Source organism: Oncorhynchus clarkii, chromosome 18, assembly GCF_045791955.1.
Source record: "Oncorhynchus clarkii lewisi isolate Uvic-CL-2024 chromosome 18, UVic_Ocla_1.0, whole genome shotgun sequence".
NCBI lineage: Eukaryota > Metazoa > Chordata > Actinopteri > Salmoniformes > Salmonidae > Oncorhynchus > Oncorhynchus clarkii.
Window position 1 is genome coordinate 29,132,776 of NC_092164.1, and position 10,010 is coordinate 29,142,785.

Consider the following 10,010-nt stretch of genomic DNA (forward strand, 5'->3'; position numbering starts at 1 on the left):
CACTGTTTGTGTGTGGGGGGCGAGCATTGCCAAAAGACAAAGAGCTGTGACTGGATCAGTGGTTCACTAATCAGGGCCTTGATGGTCTTGGCAACAGTAAAATGGGAAGTGGGTAATGAAACTAGGGTGCTCGTGCCTTGGGGGTGGGGACGTTTCTTTAAGACCATCAGGTGACGTCCCTAGGACAAACCAGGAACAAGGCAAGACCACCAGGGGACCATGACACAACGTCCCAAGAACGACCTAAAAACGTTTTCAGAACATCCCCGTAACCAACCGGGAACTAGACAAAACCTCCAGAGGACCATTTCGTGACAACCAAGAAACAACCTATTTACTCATTTTTGTTTGCATTGTATGCCGTCTGTGGCCAATTGCAAATCCCCAACCCTTCGTGATTGACTAAGATGTGTGAGTTTCTTTTGCCCGAGCAAAATTCTTAGAAAATCATAGAGATCCCAAATGAGGTTAATTGATATTCCACCTTACTGTGTACATTATGTGAAGCCTGTAAGTTCCTGCTATCAAGATGTTTCCCCTATCTGTGTTCTGAATCACAGCTATGTTCCTATCAAAATGGAAAAAATAAAATGATATGTAACAGTGGTACCAATCAGGTAAAAGTAACTGCATGTACATACCAAACCTCTTATATGGAGTCTGTTATTCCACTGTGCTTATTATACTACAAGAAGACCATGTTTTTCTCATCCTATTTAGGAAACAACTATCATAGTTCATACATATTTTTTTTCTTATTCGATTGAACTTAAAATGGTCCTAGAATCATGTTCCCACTAGCTATTGTAGTATATCAGGAAATGTGGATTATGTCAACGGTAGGTTGTGTATAAAACACCTGTGTTGTCCCGGTGATATTTCTATTTGAGTATGATTAGTTAAGATCATTTTAAGCCCTTCACATTCCACTTGACTGGATGTTTTTGTTTATGTTTTTCAGCTGTGCAGAATTACACATGAAATTAGAGAGCAGGGCCTGGTAGGGCTGGCGTACCATAATCCTATTTTCTTCAGTTAAATATAATTGTATGTGTTTGAGGTGTTGACATAAGTGGCATATGGAAACTAATAGAGCTGTGTAGTGTGAATAAATAAAGGAGAATATGCAGAGAGAGAGAGAAACAGAGAGAGAATAACATAATACAGTGTAGTGATATCATAACAACTTATTATAGCAAGTAGTTTTTTGTATCATGAGATAGAAGATGATTGCATTAGAAGATCATAAGGGGTTGGATTACATTTTGTTGTAAGATGGAAAAGGGCCATCCAATGGAATGGAAATAACTTGAATGAAAAACTAAAATAGAAAGCTCAGAGTTCAAAGATCACGATAATAAATAAATAATAATATTAATAATAATAGGGCCAAAACAGAGGGGGTAAACAGACATTATTTCTGTCTGTCTGTGTGTGTGTGTGTGTGTGTGTGTGCTAATTACACAGAGTGTAAAGGCTGATTTCTTCCTCTGAAGAGGTGTAGCAAGGATCGGACCAAGATGCGGCATGGTAAGTGTTCATGTTTTAATAAGAAAAACTCAACATGAACACAAAAACAATAAATATGAACAAACCGAAACAGTCCCTTGTGCCACAAACACTGACACAGGAAACAATCACCCACAAACCAACAGCTACCTATGTATGATTCTCAATCAGAGACAACTATCGACACCTGCCTCCGATTGAGAACCATACTAGGCCGAACACAGAAATAGAAAGACATAGAAACACAAAACAGACTGCCCACCCCAACTCACGCCCTGACCATACTAAAATAAAGACAAAACAAAGGAAATAAAGGTCAGAACATGACACAGAGTGTATGTGAGCGTAGGTGTAAAAAATTATTGGCACCCCCCAAAAAAATGTATAAGTAAAATCAAACAATATTAAATCTGCATTACCATTCAACTTTTTTTTAGGTTAATCTCATTTTAAGGAAATGTTATGTGGCCTTCCATGGCTTCCTGTTTCACTGGGATATAAAAAATTAGGTAACACACAAGTGCAATCCATTTGTATTCCATCACTATGGAGAAAGGCAAAGAACTCACAATGAAAAAATAGAAAAATGGTGTGTGACTTTTATAAATCAGGCAATGATAACAACTGAAAAATCTAGTATAACACTTACCATTATTAGGGCAACAATTAAGACATTTACAACCACTGTTGGTACACTTGCCTGGTAGAGGACGCAAGTGTATCTTGTCCACACATACAGTGAGGAAGATGGTTTGGAAGGCAAAGAAAAGTCCAAGGGCCACAGTTGGAGAATTACAGAACTTGGTCATATCTTGGTGTCACCAAGTCTCAAAATCTACAATTAGACACCACCTCCATGCCAATAGGCTATTTGGAATGGTTGCCATAAAAAAAAAAACTTTGAGAGCATTGCCACTTGGATTGTAATTGAGTGCTATTGTCAGATGAAACCAAAATATAACTCTTTGGCCATGCACACCAATGGTCGGTTTTGCCTCGAAAAAGAAGGATGCATATGAAGAAGATAACCTCATACCTTCTGTAAAGTATGGTGGTGGATCTTTGATGTTATGGGGCTGTTTTGCTTCCTGGGTCATGAACCAGGACATTTTAGACCTAAACCTGGTTTCTCTTCCAGAAGACTAAAACTTAGCTACAAGTGAGTCTTCCAGCAAAACAATGACCACAAACACACATCAAAATCCACAAATAAATGGTTAATTGACCACAAAATCAATGTTTTGCAATGACAATCTCAGTCCTCCGACTTGCCCCCAATGAAAACCTGTGGTTTGAATTGAAGAGGGCAGTCCATAAGCGCAAACTGAACGATTTCAAGAATCTGGAAAGATTCTGTAAGGAATGGTCTAAGAACCCTCCCAATGTGTACTCCAATCTCAAACATATACAGTTGAAGTCGGAAGTTTACATACACTTAGGTTGGAGTCATTAAAACTTGTTTTTCAACCATTCCACAAATTTCTTGTTAACAAACTATAGTATAGGCAAGTAGGTTAGGACATCTACTTTATGCATGACCTACCTTCAAACTCAGTGTCTCTTTGCTTGACATCATGGGGAAATCAAAAGAAATCAGCCAAGATCTCAGATAAAAACAATGTAGACCTCCACAAGTCTGGTTCATCCTTGGGAGCAATTTCCAAAGGCCTGAAGGTACCACGTTCATCTGTACAAACAATAGTACGCAAGTATAAACACCATGGGACCAAGCAAGCCGTCATATCGTTCAGGAAGGAGACGCATTCTATCTCCTAGAGATGAACGTACTTTTGTGCAAGTGCAAATCAATCCCAGAACAACAGCAAAGGATCTTGTGAAGATGCTGGAGGAAACAGGTACAAAAGTATCTGTTTCCACAGCAAAACGAGTCCTATATCGATGTAACCTGAAAGGCCACTCAGCACAGAAGAAGCCCCTGCTCCAAACCTGCCATCAAAAAGCCAGACTACGGTTTGCAACTGCACATGGGGACAAAGATTGTACTTTATGGAGGAATGTCCTCTGGTCTGATGAAACAAAAATATAACTATTTGGCCATACTGACCATTGTTATGTTTGGAGGAAATAGGGGGAGGCTTGCAAGCCGAAGAATACCAACCCAACCGTGAAGCACAGGGGTGGCAGCATCATGTTGTGGAGGTGCTTTGCTGCAGGACGGACTGGTGCACTTCACAAAATAAATGGCATAATGAGGAAAGAAAATGATGTGGATATATTGAAGCAACATCTCAAGAGATCAGTCAGGAAGTTAAAGCTTGGTCACAAATGGGTCTTTCAAATGGACAATTACCCCAAGCATACTTCCAAAGTTGTGTCAAAATGGCTTAAGGACAACAATGTCAAAGTATTGGAGTGGCCATCACAAAGCCCTGACCTCAATCCCATAGACAATTTGTGGGCAGAACGTTGACATACAAACCTGACCCAGTTACACCAACTCTGTCAGGAGGAATGGGCCAAAGTTCACCCAACTTATTGTGGGAAGCTTGTGGAAGGCTACCCGAAACGTTTGACCCAAGTTAAATAATTTAAAGGCAATGCTTCCAAATACTCATTGAGTGTATGTAAACTTCTGACCCACTGGGAATGCAATAAAATAAATAAAAGCTGAAATAAATCACTCTCTCTCTACTATTATTCTGACTAACTGGTCCTAATTGACCTAAGACAGGGAATTTTAACTAGGATTAGATGTTAGGAATTGTGAAAAACTGAGTTTACATGTATTTGGCTAAGGTGTATGTCAACTTCCAACTTCAACTGTACAGTATATATAAAAAGGCTAAGTGCTGTTTTCCTCAAAAGGGGATGGTGAACACTGAACAATGAGCCTTCTTCTTCTATAATTCACTAATTTATTCTATACTTATTCAGGTTATGAGTTGTCATTTATACCAATGCCCTACATTCAATAACCATTAAGCCCAGATGATATTTCAAAACAAGAATTTTGTTTATGCCAGGCTAGCCCATCTGATATTTAAATCAGGAGGCCCCCTTTCCTCACAGTGTTGCACAGATCTGGTGTGGAGCCATAAGAGATGCAGTATTTGGGGCATAAGGGTCAGTTACAGCAACCACAATGACATTGAAACTGCATCCTACTTTAGCCAAGGACCAACCAGCATGGACAAGATGGTGGCGGAAGTTAGAACTGCTGCTGAGAAACACTTAAGCCATCCACCTAATGTTTCTTAATCTTTATCCTACCCCCTCCTTTTTCGAACATTCTGTTAAAAATCGCGCAACATTTCAGCGTCCTGCTACTCATGCCAGGAATATAGTATATGCATATGATTAGTATGTGTGGATAGAAAACACTCTGAAGTTTCTAAAACTGGTTAAATCACGGCTGTGACTATAACAGAGCGTGTGTTTCATCGAAAAGCGCAAGAAAAACTGGTCACTGAAATCTGAAAAAAGTATCCATGCGCCCCTTTCATGGATTATTTAAAGGAAACCAAATTTAATATGGAGACGGATGCAATTCCTACAGCTTCCACACGATGTCGCCAAAAACGTCATTTTCATTGACAAAAATCCTTTGAGACATTACAAATAGATCCTTGATTCCATCCAGCCTACCTCAATCGATTTTGGAAGATTGAAAAATGGACACTGTTTTCTTTTGTAGCTGCTATTGAATACAGATCGCCCAGTGATCAATTTGATCGCTTATTAACGTTTACAAATACCTAAAGTTGGGTTATAAAAGTAGGTTGAAGTGTTTTGTCAAAGGATATAGGCAACTTATATAATTTGTTAAACATGACGTTGCGTGTTGGAAGAGAGCTTTTTTCGTGATGCAGACAGGCTATACAAATGGATATTTTGGGAATTCATGGACGAATTTAATCGGGAAAAAGACCAATTTGTGATGTTTATGGGACATATAGGAGTGCCAACAAAGAATATCATCAAAGGTAATGAATGTTTTATATTTTATTTCTGCGTTTTTGTGTAGCGCCGGCTACGCTAATTCTTTTGTTTACGTCGCCTTCAGGCATTTTGGGGTGTTGCATGCTATCAGATAATAGCTTCTCATGCTTTCGCCGAAAAGCATTTTAAAAATCTGACTTGTTGGCTAGATTCACAACGAGTGTAGCTTTAATTCAATACCCTGTATGTGTGTTTTAATGAACGTTTGAGTTTTATCGAGTACATTTAGCATTTAGCGTAGCGCATTTGCATTTCCAGGTGCCTACTTGAGACGTCTGCGTCTCAAGTAGGAGCAAGAAGTTAAAGGATTATGAAGCGTTTAAAATAACACTCAAATCATCACAGACTTGTGACGCAAATGAGAGATTCATGTTTCGGAGCAGCATGAAGACAGTGTCACCGCAAAAAGTGAATCACAGCACCATAATTTGTGAATTATTAACAATTACTCACTGTAAGACATGACACTGTAAGACCCCTCTTCAAGTGTGTGGTTGGGTCATTTACAGTGCCTTGCGAAAGTATTCGGCCCCTTGAACTTTGCAACCTTTTGCCACATTTCAGGCTTCAAACATAAAGATATAAAACTGTATTTTTTTGTGAAGAATCAACAACAAGTGGGACACAATCATGAAGTGGAACGACATTTATTGGATATTTCAAACTTTTTTAACAAATCAAAAACTGAAAAATTGGGCGTGCAAAATTATTCAGCCCCCTTAAGTTAATACTTTGTAGCGCCACCTTTTGCTGCGATTACAGCTGTAAGTCGCTTGGGGTATGTCTCTATCAGTTTTGCACATCGAGAGACTGACATTTTTTCCCATTCCTCCTTGCAAAACAGCTCGAGCTCAGTGAGGTTGGATGGAGAGCATTTGTGAACAGCAGTTTTGGCGGGCTGTCACTGTGTGTGTGTGTTTGGGGGCTGTGGCAGGAGTACAAAGGAATATTCTACATACAATACCAATTAGCCTTCTGCTGTATGCTGCTTCTCTCCTGCAGTCTTGATGGTGAAGTGTTTGTGACATAGATCGGCTTGGAGGGTTGAAACCACCGAGGGGTGAGAGGAGCAGGGCGGGGTGAGGGGGTTGTTGTTGAGGGTAAGGTTAGGAGAGGGCATATACTGTCGAGGGCATATACTGAGTGAGGACGATCATGCAAAATCCAAATATTTCCGAATGGACATTGTTGTTTGTGTGGTTCTCGTCTTATGTAGTTTCGTGAAAATGTGTTTCTCAGAGTGCAAAATGTTACATTTTTGCGTGCATATTTTTACGTGCATATTTTGGTATATACTATATATCTTATGACTAGACACCTTCCTGTGCATGTTTTCCCATTTCTGGTGAGCGGTGACAGATTACCAGAGAAGATCAGCTCACTCTCAACTCTGTAAACAAGTGCCCGGGCGATCACTGGCCCTGCTAGCAGGTCATACATAAGGGGTCAGTCCGGGACACCAAATCCTACTAAGGTTATTCAACGTCAGTAATCGCAGAGCGCAACGGGATCAAAAGTTTAACCACTTGTGTTTTAATTATACGAACTGAGGATACGGACCCCCTCATTCAACCATATGATGCCCGAACATAGTGCCAGTGTGGGGTGGGCTTAAATCCACACTGGGGTCAGACCAAGGGACTTCACCCAGAGAGAGCGCCAGAGAGGACATCAAGGGGGGTAGCCATTTGAGTCATGGGGACCCTATGAAATAATTTTGTTTTAAGGGGTAACTTGAGCTAGCGTAGTCCCAGATCTGTTTGTGTTGCCTTGCCAACTCCTATGGTCATTGTTACACCAAACATATCTGGGACCATGCTACTCTTGGACCCTTTCGCTCACTGTATAATCCTACTGAGGAACCAGTGCTAGACACATGACCACAACTTTCTCTCCCTGCGAGCCATTTTACACCCCTGGGATTGGTCTATGGGGAATTAACTCAGCTACTTAGCACAAGGGTAATTTAACATTACTGGTATAAACCCGCTCCAGAAGTATGGGTGGGTCGCCTGTTTAATATCCCCAGGGAGGAAGCCCACTGTTCAGGTAGGGAGAGATGAGGAGATCCTTACCCCCAGAGCTCATCCTATGAATGGAAGGTACAGTATATGATAGGGCTGCACAATTTTGACAAAATATCTAATTGTGATTTTTGTGGGCAGATATTGCAATTGCGATTATAAATTGTGATTTTCAAACACTTAGGTGAAAACTTAATTCCATCAGACATGGTTAAAACAAGTGTCAGGGTAGAAAGCATCACTTCTAAAATGAGTTCATATGAATGAATACATACTGTGCTAACTGAATACAAAACCAAATGAAACAAATATTTTCCAACACAATTATGCATATAATAGATAAGATTATTGCACCTACATAAACAAACACACATTTGTAACGGGATCATTAAAATATAGTGTGCAATAAGAGCATCCCTTGTTCATTAACTAACAAACATTGAGTTCATATTTCCTATTTTACCATTATGAGTTCTTAAATAAGGCTGCAGATGGAATAAGAAACATATGATTGTGTAATTATCCTGTATGTGTAGGCTCAATGATTATTATAATTGAAATTATGAGTCTAATTGCCTTAAAAACATTTAACACGTAGCCTACCAATTGCAAGGTGCAGCCTGTGTCCAAAACATTGGTGCGATGGCCTTTAAAATGTTTGTGCTGTTATCCTTATGCACACTTGCTGCTCCTCAATCAAGACCCAGGCATTCTCTCAACCCAAGAGCGATGTTTCTCCTGTGTGATCTCTGGAGATGGAGCCTATGATGTTTGCAAGCACTGACCGTTCAATTGAAACTCTTCATCAATGAAGTCTACTGTCAAACTAATGTACAGTAGGGCTCGGTTGTTTTACTAGACCAAAGGTCTGTTGTAGTCTCGAATGAATAAGAATTTGTTCTTAACCGACTTGCCTGGTTAAATAAAAATAAAATAAATAAAAGTAAATAAAGTAGCCTAAAAATCAACACGTGTGATTTCTGTTTCAACTTCTCCCTTAATTTTGTTTTACAGTATTGGGATGGTGACTTGGGAGATGGAATCTTGTATCTGTGCTGTCCAGCTTGTTTATCATCTTCTTGAAGATGTCTTCGCTGACTGTAAATAGGAACCATTTCTTTGGCTATCCACTGAGTATACCAAACATTAGAAACACCTTCCTAAGATTGAGTTGCACTCCCCCTTTTGACCTCAGAACAGCCTCAATTCATGGGGGCATGGACTTTACAAGCTGTCAAAAGCATTCCACAGGGAAACTGGCCCATGTTGACACCAATGCTTCCCACAGTAGTGTCAAGTTGGCTAGATGTCCTTTGGTGGTGAACCACTGTTGAGGCTGAAAAACCGAGCAGAGTTGCAGTTCTTGACACAAACCGGTGTGCCTGGCACCTACCATACCCCGTTCAAAGGCTCTTAAATCCTTTGTCTTGCCCGTTCACCCTCTGAATGCCACACATACAAAATCCATGGCTTAATTGTCTCAAGGCGTAAAAAATCCTTTGTTAACCTGTCTCCTCCCCTTCATCCACACTATTGAAGTGGATTTAACAAGAAACATCAATAAGGAATCATAGCTTTCACCTGGTCAGTCTATTTCATGGAAAGAGCAGATTTTCTTTATGTTTTGTACACTCAGTGTAGGTGATAGCCTCTGTGATTTCTGTGTCTGCGGGACGTTTTGAATACGAATCGGTAATCAATGCCTGTTTAATGTAGGTGGCTGGCTGTGGCTGAGGGGCTTTGCTGCTGTCAACGCTTTTTTCACCATGCAATCGTCGTAAAGTAGGGGCTTGCTCTTCTTCAAATTATTTAATACATTTGTTGTCGCCACAACTCTGAAGCACTTTTTACACAACCTTTGCATTTGTTTAATATCGGTTTGCCTATAGCCCAAATACTGCCATACCATTGAAGATGCGCCTTTCTTTAGCATCAAATCGATCTCGTTTAGCAGTCACAGCACTCATGTTTCCGAGGTTTATGGGGGTAAAGCTCTCGCTCTCCTCACTAGCATCTAACAGCGCTTAGGACACTTGTGATTGGTCAGCATGTGCATGCCATGCAGAGAGTGAGAGGTCAGCAATCAAGGTTTCCTAAACTCAGTCCTCAGGACCCCAAGTGGTGCACATCTTGTTTTTTGTCCTAGCACTACACAGTTGATTCAAATAATCAACTAATCATCAAGTTTTGATAATTTGAAACAGCTGTGTAGTGTAAGGGCAAAAATGAAGACGTGCAGCCCTTGGGGTCCCAACGAGCGAGTTTGGGAAAAGCTAGTGCATCTCATTGGAAGAGATGCCATAGTATAGTTATTGCTGTATTAATGGAGTGTCAAAGGAGAATCAAAGCGATATGGATATTGCAATTTCGATCCGACTTTGATTAATCATGCAGCCCTAGTATAGGGATAGGCAAACATGCATGCTTACCAGTGTAGCACAAATGCTAAATATTACATCTAGACGTATTCAGCTGATGTGCAAATGCAAAGACAGTGAGAAGCACAAACAGAACAAT